The sequence below is a fragment of the Tachysurus vachellii genome, chromosome 5, assembly GCF_030014155.1.
Source record: "Tachysurus vachellii isolate PV-2020 chromosome 5, HZAU_Pvac_v1, whole genome shotgun sequence".
Classification (NCBI taxonomy): domain Eukaryota; kingdom Metazoa; phylum Chordata; class Actinopteri; order Siluriformes; family Bagridae; genus Tachysurus; species Tachysurus vachellii.
Window position 1 is genome coordinate 11,517,345 of NC_083464.1, and position 12,490 is coordinate 11,529,834.

The window sequence follows — 12,490 nt, forward strand, 5'->3', positions numbered from 1 at the left end:
GTCAGAAATGTTTTTCATGAAAAGAATCCTTTATAGGTATTGTGAATCAAACGTAGAAATAATTTTGTCCTTAATAATAGCTATGTAACAGGTAGTAAACTCTACAAAGGCATTTCAGACACTTTGCATTCTTCATTTTTGTGCTGCTCTGTTTACATAATTTGCTGAAGAAGGAACTAGGTTTCTGCTTAATGACTTGATTGACCTACCTAGCACATCAAAATCAGCCAAGCAGAAAATTAATTTAGTCGCTTCAGCTTCTATTTACTCTATTAGATTATTGTGTTGCCTATGTTAATGAGTGTCGAGAAAACAATAAAAGCCTGCCAAAATACCACTTGAGTAACTGATAGGGCCCTATGCCTCCAAGAGTTCTTCTTGATGGCTCTAAAAGTAAGGAGTTTCTCCTTAAACTTACTAAGAGAAACTTTACTAAGTAACCTCTAACTTATTCCAGGACGTAGGGTTCAAGGCAGTTATTCACTTAGGATGGGATGTCGGTCCATCACAAGTCACCCTGCACATACACCACCACTTCCATTATGGTATTTACAGTTTTTGCCTATTGCTTACGCACTTTTTGCAGAATTTGGCTCATTATGTCAAAACTCTACACACAAGCCAATCAGACATAGCATATGGAGATTAACAACTCACATCTATGCCAAAATGAAACACTGCATTCAAAACTTAACACTCCTTTCTAAAAATGAAATTCTTGTAACAAAACCATACACACAAGCACCATTTGAATTACTCTTTCATATCACCAGCAACACACTGAAGCGCTTTATATAAAACACTGCAGTCTTTGTGTTTTTATTTATATTGTAATTTTCTTAGACTCAGTCTTTTGTAAAACTCAAAAGTAGATTTATTTAAAGATTGATTTGTTTAAACGTATTCAGTAATCAAACAAGAGTTTTTACAGAAAAAACATTCTTAATAAAATAAAGAAAAATAGAATCACAAGTCATGACAATTAGCAACAAAACAAAAGTAAAAAACAAAACAAATACTGGATACACTGCTATTGTGGGAAAAAAACACACTTGTTTTGTGTGTGTGCACGTGTATGTGTGTGGTGGGGGCCTGGGGGGGTCTTATGGATCCCGCCTTCTGTTTGGATCTGGCCACAAGACCTCGTCGACATCACAGGCGATGTCCTCGCGGGCTAGGCATCGGGGAAAATATCGTCTTGTGTGCCTAATCCACCCTTGGATGGATCCCACCTCAATGTCTCCACTTGCTTGCAGAAGAGGCATGCGGGCGTGTGGTTGCCGATCATAGACTTTCCACCACCATGCTGAAAATAATTCCTCGATTGCATTTAGAAAGGGGCTGTAAGGGGGCAGGTATAAAGGTGTAAAATTGTTATGGTTGGTGAACCAATCTTGGACCAGAGCAGCCCGGTGGGAACTAACATTATCCCAGATGACAACAAACCTGGGCTGCTGTGATTTGTCCTGTACAACTGCATGTAGTGCATCCAGAAATACAATGATCTGTCCTATATTGTAGGGACCTAGAGTGGCATGATGATGCAGGACTCCTTGGACACTAATTGCAGCACACAAGGTGATATTTCCCCCACGTTGCCCAGGAACATTTACAACAGCCCTTTGTCCAACTATGTTACGGCCTCGACACCTGGTTTTGGCCAGATTAAAGCCTGCCTCATCCACATAGATGAACTCATGTGGCTGTTCGGCAGCATCAAAATCCAAAACTGTCTGTAACAGAAAATATTGAATAGTGTTACTGAAAACACATACAGTAACTACAATGTCTACATTTTTACACAAGTAGGGGCTGGGTTAGGTTAGTATAGACAAAAACTACAAGATACAGACAGAGCAGGTGGCAGCATAAACCCTCATTCCCACATCACAATATATAGTATGTAAAGTAAAGTGACACATACCTGCACATAATCATGGCGCAGATCCTTGACCCTGACACTGTTCCTCTCAAATGGCACCCTGTACAGCTGCTTCATTCTGAAGTTATGTTTCTGTAGGATGCGACTTATTGTAGAAATGCTGACCCTGTTGATATTGTTGAATACCATTCTATCTGCAATTATGCGCTGTTGCAACTCACGAAGTCGGATTGCGTTATTTTCTTGCACCATTTGAACGATGGCAAGCTCCAAAAAAGTAAGAGTAAGAGGAGCTACCTCCTCGAGGTAGCCCAACCATTCTGTAAAAAATGCCACCACAAGATGTCATTGGTTATGTTCTTTTTCAAATACTGTACTTTCAAACTGTACACAGTACTGTAACATCACAATGATACTCCTTTACATATACTTCACAGCACTACTCATTATTGAATAGTACTTTACAGTAATACTGTAATATGATACAGAATCATGTGACACATACAGTAGGTACAGTCTGGAGCAGAAACTTGAAGATATACCTGTTCTCCAGTCGGAATGTTCTTATTATCGATGCTACTGTGTACCGACTGAGGTTAGGGTGGACTCTTTGCCCAGCCTCCCTCATGGATAAGCCATGATTTATGACATGGTCCACCAGAGTAGCCCTGATGTCATCCGATACACATCTCCGCACTGGTCCTCGTCTTTGTCCTCTTCCACATCCACGTCCACGTCCAACTCCTCTCTCTCTTTGTCCTCCTCTTACTCTTACTCGCATTGCCTCCATGCTTGCAAAGTTCTCAGAATGTCTTACCTGAGGCCTATTTGTAGTGCTAAGGCTCAGACCGATTGGTGTTCTGTTTTCTGTACAAGTGTTTTCAGGTGTGTATGTAAGTGCCTATAATTGCCAGATGAGTTTTGCATTTTGAACAAAGTGTTTTCCCAATGATAACAGGTGATTTCTTTTTTGAAAAATGTGTCTAATGTAAGAAAACGTGTGTAGTGTTTCGCAATAAGTGTGCTACAGAATTGCAAACAAAGTGAAAAGTTGACAATGTGTTTCAGCTATGGTTACACTGTGTTTAAGCATATGCTACAAGAAATTTAGGTAATGAGGCTTTGGTCTAAGCATTCAGATTTAGTGTGCAAGCAATGGGCAAAAACTGTATTGCAAGTACAGCACAGTGCCTCACTACATATGCCCCTGGCTATTGTAGTGGTGAAATAGAACAGAGAATATTAAACTGCCCAGTGCTTTGAGGTATAAAATATATCTAGGCCCCTTTGTTCCTGGGTACAATTGGATAGTGCTGGAATTGTCACAAAAAACTTGCAGAGATGGATGCAAATGCAGCTAAACAGTTCAAAATACAGTCAGAGGTCAGACAGTCAACAAACAGGATATACGCTGTGGCAAAACAAAGGTTAACCAGGTCAATACTGGCAGCAGCATATTAAAAAAGGCTTGGTAATGTCAGATACAAGTGTAGCCTGAGCAAATACTTTGCAGGTGCTGGATGTAGCTTGATGATTATGAGAGTGTGTGTGAGTGTGTGTGAGTGTGTGTGTGTGTGTGTGAGTGTGTGTGAGTGTGTGTGTGTGTGTGTGTGTGTGTGTGTGTGTGTGTGTGTGTGTGTGTGTGTGTGAGTGTGTGTGTGAGTGTGTGTGTGTGAGAGTGTGTGTGTGTGAGAGTGTGTGTGTGTGTGTGTGAGTGTGTGTGTGTGTGTGAGTGTGTGTGTGTGTGAGTGTGTGTGTGTGTGAGAGTGTGTGTGTGAGAGAGTGTGTGTGTGTGTGTGTGTGTGTGTGTGAGTGTGTGTGTGTGTGAGTGTGTGTGTGAGTGTGTGTGTGAGTGTGTGTGTGTGTGTGTGTGTGTGTGAGTGTGTGTGTGAGAGAGTGTGTGTGAGTGTGTGTGTGTGAGTGTGTGTGTGTGAGTGTGAGAGTGTGTTGTGGTAAGTGTAGTCCATGGTGACCATGTTTGTATGCTCTGGTGTCTGCTGTGAGTTGGAGTGTGTGACTGGAGGTGATGTGACATAAAGACATCAAACTTTGAACTCTTTCTACATTCAAACAATAATTTATCTAAGGTCAGTTTAGTGTAACCGCTACACATACTGACATGTTTTTTGGAAGGTGGAAGGAAGCCAGAGACTCTGGAGGAAGCCTGCATGGAGACTTAGATAGGCTAAATTTTTCATATGTCATGTCATATTTCTTAATGTAAATGTGTTTAATTAGATTATCAAAATGCACTGTCCTTATATGATTGACCTCTGTTTACAACTTAGTCTGACTGTTAATTTCATCAGCCTTTCTTATAGTGGTTATGCTCTGCCACCAGTAAAACACTCCTATTCAGTGTCCTTGAGTAGTGTGAGTAGACATGACTTAGCTAACACAAATATTAAAGAGACACAGACTCATCAGCATGCACAGCAAAGAGTGCCAAGATGACCAGGGACAGAGGTTAGGGAGAATGGGAGAAATTAGGGGAGAGAGAATGTGTGAGAGAGAATGTGATCAAGGGAGGAAAAAAGAGTTGGGTAAGGAACTAAAATCTCAAGGAACTGGAGGGTTATTGAAGGAGAAACCGAGGAGAAAACTGTGACATACTGAGAGCAACAGAGCAGAGGGAAGAGAGGTGAAAGACGTCAGTGGAACAGAGAGATGTCTGGGTGTAGTCTGCAGCTGAATATTACAAGTACAAAGCAGGAGAGTTTTATTACTGCAGCTAAGCCTAAACCACAGTTTATGGGACTGTGGATCGACAGCCTCTGTTCAGGCAGCATATCATATATTCAGTTACTTTTAAAGGTGCACAATAAAAGTCCAGTAGCATTTCTAAAGCACTTTAATCTCTTAAAGGAATTAATTCATCAGGTTACTTTTATAATTTATTGTTTAACCTTGTTCATGGCTTGCTGTCTTTTTAGATTGCCTATGGCTGGCAGTAATGGTTAAAAAAAATTGCATGTCCTTGTCCTTTTATGACTGGTTCAAACCATTTCCTTTTTTCTAGTCTCATTTAGTTAGTCACATTGTTAGATGTTTCTTAGTCAGGAAGCTCAAAAGACAGAAGCTGAGGAGATAAATGCCACCACAATAGAAAAAAAAAATAAAGGCCATAACTGTGATTACATTTTTTAAATAGATTTTTGTATGTTTTTATTGTTTACATATCAAGGAGAAAGTGTAAGTAATTAAACAGTCTAAAGTGCAATGAGTATTACATGTTATTGTCTTTACTGTTTTCTGATTTAAACTTGAAATGTATACACCTACTAGGGGGCACGTTCGCCTCACACCTCCAGGGTCGGGGTTCGATTCCCGCCTCCACCTTGTGTGTGTGGAGTTTGCATGTTCTCCCCGTGCCTCGGGGGTTTCCTCCGGGTACTCCGGTTTCCTCCCCCGGTCCAAAGACATGCATGGTAGGTTGATTGGCATCTCTGGAAAAATTGTCCGTAGTGTGTGATTGTGTGAGTGAATGAGAGTGTGTGTGTGCCCTGTGATGGGTTGGCACTCCGTCCAGGGTGTATCCTGCCTTGATGCCCAATGACACCTGAGATAGGCACAGGCTCCCCGTGACCCGAGGTAGTTCGGATAAGCGGTAGAAGATGAATGAATGAATGAATGTATACACCTACTAGTTCCAACATTCTTAGGGGTGGTGTTTGAATTTATGTCCGAATTAAAAATAGCTCAGGTGTTAAAATATTTTCTCTGATATTACAGATACAGTCTAGTTGCATTACAGAGTAGTTGAAGTAGTCATACTTAATCATAGTTATAAATAAGAAATTAGCTGAACAAACAAATATAGCCTCTTATATGGCCTAGGCTAGAACACCTGAATGCTAGTGCAAGTTTGTGACCTTTCATAGTGATGGCCATTTAGAGACGCCTCTTTGACTGGTTTGTTGGATGTTCGTGGCCCACATTTTGCTATTTTCTATTTTCCAGAGCCTATTTCTCTGTTTTATTGCCTGGGATGCATATGAATGTATGTTAATATCTGTTGTGGTTGAACATTTTGGCATCAGCTCAGTGCCAATCCAAATAAATACAACAAGGTTAAAACGGCATCATAATGTGACCAGGATTGTGAGATTACCAGCACTGTAAACTGACGATGTATCCGAATATGAAACATTATTCAAATTGAACAGATAATGTGTTCAAAACAGATACATATACAGATATGAATTATTCAAGTGGGAATTATTCATTTCATACAGGGTGTGAGTGTTCTTGAGATATTAAGCTCTTAGGACAGAGAAAGACCTGAGTTTAAAGGGCAGCAGAATGCATTTACAGCATCCTGACTGACTACCTGGTCAGGATCACAGTGGTTTAAATTAATAACTGCACCCCAGTGCAAATGTGGCTACAGATATGAACATTGGATGTACTGAAAAGATGCAGATAGTGGCTTTTCATTACACCACTACTATGAACAAATAGTGAACAAAATTCACTGCACTTAAAAGGAATTACCTAAAAGGCAGCACACTTTATCACATTTGACACTTATGTTTATCACTCTATTATGTCTTTAATTATATAGTTATTTAAATATATACTCATTTTGAGCTATTGTTCAATGAAATGGTGCTCTGGTAAAAACAGACAGGGCTGTAGCAGGTACACTTTAGACTCTGTTAGGGTGACTCAGCTAATTGATTTAACTCTATGATTAAGAATTAGTGTCATTAAATGCAGAATTTTGGAATTTTGTGCAAGTTAAAGAGAAAGAAGCGACTAGTTTGTTGTATGATTGGGATTGTTTAGTTTATTGGCAAGAATCAAGGGATCTGTTAGGTCTCTCCTTTCCCAGCATGCTGCACTGTCCCTGTCTCTCGTGTGTGTGTGTGTGTGTGTGTGTGTGTGTGTGTGTGTGTGTGTGTGTGTGTGTGTGTGTGTGTGGCCAGTGAGTTGGGCTGCTGCTGAGAGCAGGGAGAACACGAGGAGGCTGTACACCGGGAAACTGCATCACATCACACGCCGTTCACTGAATAACCGGTAAATATGAGCATCTGAATATTCCCGTGTTCCGTGTTTTAGTAAGTGCTGTTTGTAAATGCAGGAAGACGCGTTAATAATGCGCGGAGAGCTCAAAGCGAGATCTTAGCATCCCAGCCTACAGTGTAGCACGAATAACCTTCTGGGAAAAAAAACAACAACAATAAAATAAGCTACAGTAAGGCAGGTTAATGTGTTTCAGTACCCAGGGACATTGTAAACGTGCACATCACATCCAGGCTTGTGCATCGTTTACATTTCAGTTGCGCGTTCTGGCGGACATTTACGCGTCGGGAAGGTTAAAATTAGACGTGTCCATTTTTAGCAACCTTGCGATGAAGATTTTACGTGGCTTTACAGTCGGCCGATGGGATGCGCGGTTAGCTGGATGTACTGATGTGCTTTAGGAGAGACATATAAGCTTCTCTGGTTCTGTTTTGGTTTATACTGGGACAGCTGATGACTTGCGTTAAGTTGCCGGCCTTCTTCCCCTTTGCTTCTGCAATGCGGCGGGTGTGGTTTAGTTTTACAGCACTGTGCTTACACTGTACATCTGCCCTCAGTTATCCCGACTGATCCTAGCAGCAAATTTGCCCCTAATTCCTCTATGTGACTGATTGTAAGTCCTTTAGATGCTTTAATGTACACTCTGTGACCAGAGCCAAGTGCTGATTTTTAGGCCTAGAGCTGCTTATTTATACTGGTGTGTTACATACAAAGCTAAAAACACACTGCACATTCAGCACTTTACCTTTATGTACATGCTCCACTTTACTTTTCATTTGTATTTGTATCCCTGTACTTTTAGGGGAATGCAACTGTTGCCTCTCTGTAATTTTTTGTTTTAATAAAATGCGGCTTTATTTTGTTTCCTGTATCATCATTCCTGGCAACACAAATACAGAAATATTGAAGAAGTATATTACCCGGTCATTTAGTTTCTAGACACACCCTACTGCATGACTCGGAGGAATCAATGGCATCAGCATTAGACTGTAGTGAGTAAACTGTAGTGAGACCAATTCAGGCATATATGTGTATAAGGAGCTGTGTTTCATACTCTTACTTTGTGTTACTGTTAGAATTAGTCATTTATTTAATCGTGCTATAAGAAAATTATAAGACGATTGAGAATTAAGGAAATGTAGGTCTATATTGGATCATTCAGTAGACATAATATTAAGAGATAAATGATCTGATTATGTTTTGATCAGCTTTTTTTTTACGTTTGCCTGTCAATGGAATGCACTTAATGTTATATTGTTATTATATCATTAAAATGAGACGTTGGAGTTTAAATTGTTGAAATGTTTGTACACTGGCACTGTTGCCATTGCTTTACAACCTTTCTTACTAATTTATTTTACTAAGTTTATATTTTTTGCTCCAAAAATATAAAATTGCTTGGAACACAGCATAATTAGCTGGTTCACTCTTTAAAGCATGACATATCATACAGCTAAATATCTAAATAAACAAATAAAGTTATTGTCATATTTTTATTCATAGTGCTTTAGAATAAAAAGTAAACCATATCTGGTGTTCAGATGTAGGCTGGTTTATGGAACTGTTCTACAGCTGTATGGAAGATACATATCTGTATGGAAGAATGATGCTACTCTAGACTTGGGGTTCAGATTCTCACTAACAATTAAAGGAAGAGACAGATAGGAAGAGAAAGAGACAGAGCAATCTGCACAACAAGATTTATTTACTTTACATCTGTGCTTTGCTTTATCCTGCTGAATATGAATGCTGTGTTTTACATTAAAGATGTTTAGCTTCAAGCATTAGTAAGGCCATGTATGAGAAGTACATTCAAAATATAATGGGAATCAAGTATAGAGTAGATCTAATGAAACAAGGGTTCAATAACCTTGTTCATCATACAAAGCAAACACTTTATATATTAACACATGGAAGATAGAACAGCTGCTAATTGTTATGTTTTATGTGTTATATGTGTTACACCTGTATTACATGTGTGATGTGTTACGTCTCTAGTCATGAGTCATGAATGTATATTTTGGGAAATTGCTACTCAAAGTTTTAAAAAATATCAATATTTCTAATAGTAATAATAATAAAAAATATTATTATTATTATAAAAACAGGTAGCGCAATAATAATAATTAGGACAATTATAGTTCTCAGAAAGCGCATCTCATTTATACACATCAATATACAATATAAAATACGATGTTAATATTTAAAGATTTAAAGACTTTTTCTTCACAACATTAAAGCTCTTTGTTTCAAAAAGCCTGTTTGTGACATTTCTGAAGGGCAGCCACATCAGATATGTGCCCTGTCTGCAGGATGACTTAATCAGCTGCAACATCAGAAATTTCACTTTCATGGAAAATCCTGCTGAATCTTTTCTCACTCAGTTGATCAGTTCAGTGGCTGGTGTTGGTTAGACTGGAGAGCTCAGACATTACACCTTTAAGGATGTTCAAATTCTGATGCTAAAATTCTAAGGATGTGGCATCTGGCAAATTCCTTGTTTCACTCAGCAGCTGATACAGCTTTTTCCAGTTTTCTTTCATAGCACTTGATTTGAGGCCCAATATTGCTTCATACAGTAATATTTGGACGTTTTCTACTATATATAGTTCTGAAAGCTACAGGGTAAAATATATTTCCCTTTCATGTATAACTTTAAAGTGTTAATTTTCACATTTGATTACTTCAAATGTGACAAGAAGGAAAAAATCTCATTGCAAGTCACTAGTCTAATTTACTTATGGGAAAATTACATTACTGCCAAATTTTAGGAAATTAAGTAATCACTTTTAGCCTACATGAAGAGACAGAGCCTGTTGGAGTCTGCTGATAAAGTGCTGATAAAACTAAGTTATTGGCAGTATTTAAACACAAGCTTCATCTTTGTCTTTTAAACAGATTACATAACATGAAAATTCAGTATTTTTTTTTTATTTTTATTTTATTTTAACAACAACACAACACAACACAGTGTATCTCACATCAGCATATACTGTACAACCACATAGGCACAGACCAGTTTTACAGTTCAGAAGGTAAACATTTGGAGATAATACAAAAGACTTTCCAATAATCTTCTGAATAATCTTATGGATCTCTTTCCAGTAACCTTTGATTTTTTCACAATCCCAGAACACATGCATCACTGTGCCAATGTCCGTCCTACATTTGAAACATAACAGAAGAATTGGGGAATATTTTATGAAGTCGAACTGGAGTTAGATAAGTGCTGTGGATAAATGTATAATTTTGTTCGTGGGCCGATATTGAGACACCTTTGGGGAAAACACATGTACAAAGAGATAACCACTCCTCAAAATTCAGTATTTTTAAATGTCTTTTTTCATCTGGAGTGAGGTATGGAGAACTGAGTATGGAGTGTGTTCACTGTGTTCTCTCTTCTCTGTTTTGATGATGTGCAGAATCATCACAGACATTTCGACAGCTGGTATAAGATTACAGACTGATTGATTAGGCTTACATCTCGTTTTGCTTTGGCTTGTATCTGTCCAATGTTTTGAACAAATTATGAAGAAAGCATACTTTTCTAGCAAGGTGTAAAAAGACAATAATTACACTGGGGCAAGCTTACGCAGTAGCCAAAATTAAAAAGAAACATAGTTGTGAAAATATGTGTTTTTCTTAAATTAGATATGTGTTAGATAAAAAGTATAGAATTTACAGATAAACAAAACTCGGGAAAAACTTGAAAACGTTTGTGAATATTGTTACGTTTTTATGCGATTATTACAAAATTATACATCCAGACAAAGGGTGTTGTTAATAGCTCTAGTCAGTAAGTGTTTTTTATTTGTTTTCCTTTGCAATTAAATTGACCAGTTCACATGTATTATTAATGCTTGTCATGAATAAAACAAATTCATCTCCACAACAACAACAATTTCCAATAACTAGGATGAATCAGAGATTTGGTTGAGCCAGATCTGACACAGGAGACAAGAAATGCACTTAAACATTACAGCAACATGCCTAAATATAATACTCCCAGTATATTCCAAAGTAGTCTATAAAGCAGAGGTAAACAAATGTAGTTTTTTGTAGCTGATGCTGGTGATGAGAACAGACAGAGAAATTGTTTATTTATAACCTAATGGAATATAACTTAATGGAATTGCTACTGTGCATAATTATGTGTCACAATCCATGCAATGTTAATAACATGAATTAAAGATTATCATATTCATAAATTGTTAATACAGTTTGCCTTCATGTTCACTTATGTTCTTACAGAGAAAAATTCAATTACTTCTTCAGGTATTTATATTTTATTTACATTAAAACAGATATATCAGGCTGTGATCTAGTCATAGATTTATTGTTGGTGCATTGACAAAATAATTTAATGTTATTTATAAATTATACCACAGAGGTGTTGAATTCTCTAATCAGTTTGATCATTACATGTTTATTCATTTTATACATCAGCAGCTCTGACGTTAGTCATTCAAATCACAGGTGTATATTAATATGCTCTTTATGTTTTGTTAGTATTTCTATTGAAATAAATGAATAACATAGCCTTGCAGATGCACTACATAATCTAAACTTAAAAAATTCAATAATTTGTTGTATAACAATGTACTGTATAATTGTTAATTTGGTAAAGCGTTGAGACGCTACTGACCTCCTGATTTGTTTGGGCTGCTTTACAGCATTTTGTGGTGGATTATTTTTCCTTAACAATCCGTCTAGTTGTTTTTGATTATTTATTATTCTTACAGATTTCTAATGAATCTGTAACATACTGTATCTAACTATATTAATTACATTAGCAGAGCTTACTGAGAACCTGCCACACACCTGTTGTTATAGAAACCTGGATGTCCTATTATTGTTTACATCTGAACCCACAGTTCATTTTTCAATAGTTCTAGTCAGCTTTCTTTTCGATCTGCTCCTACCTTAATCCTAGAAACATGTTAATCCGTATGACTGTGCATTGTTATACAAGTGTCATTTTCTGCTTATTTTAATTGTTGACCTGGCACGTACTAAGACAGGAACCTATAACACATGATCCTAACTTTAGTTATACTACACTGTGGCTGAATGCTAGAACCTGATTACTCTGTAGGTTTAATTGTTCTTTTGGTATAACGGCACGGTTCAGTCAGTAGTTCTAGCCATAACGTGAACGGCAGATTATTATTCATAAACTCATTCTAATAAATTGATTTTATAGTAACAGCTCATACAATGGGACTTTTATGGCACACAGTTCACATAAGCTAAGACTAATAATAACCTGATTTTAAAAACATGTAGAACAAAGTGAAACTTATAACTTGTTGTAGTGAAGCATTTTGGTGGGGGTGGGGGGGTAACATATGTGAGAATAGGAACTAACTAACTAAACTAACTAACTAAATAATGCAATGGGGTGGGGGGGGTGTCAGGGATGGGATTCTGCAGGTAGTGCCACTCTGCTTGCACTCTGTATATTACAGCACAGTCTGTGATGTGGTATTTCTTATTTATCTATACTGTGTACTATTATATAACATTAATCTTAATTCATTCTTATGAAGAGTGGTTAGTATATATTTTGAACATGCTATCAGC

The 12,490-nt window shown here is 37.6% G+C and overlaps 1 protein-coding gene across 21 annotated transcripts in view; it reads left to right on the forward strand.

Moving 5' to 3' along the window:
• The window catches only part of epb41l3a (erythrocyte membrane protein band 4.1-like 3a), a 76,460-nt gene that overhangs the window by 15,193 nt on the left and 48,777 nt on the right, over positions 1–12,490 (forward strand). For 10 of the 21 annotated variants that reach the window (XM_060869735.1, XM_060869742.1, XM_060869746.1 and 7 more), the window contains exon 1: positions 6,755–6,901. The exons of 4 other annotated variants lie outside the window; for them this stretch is intronic. The gene's annotated coding sequence lies outside the window, so the exon portion shown is untranslated. Of the gene's footprint in view, positions 1–6,753; positions 6,902–12,490 lie in introns of those variants that run through there. 7 more of the 21 variants (XM_060869736.1, XM_060869739.1, XM_060869743.1 and 4 more) reach the window with 5 other exon arrangements.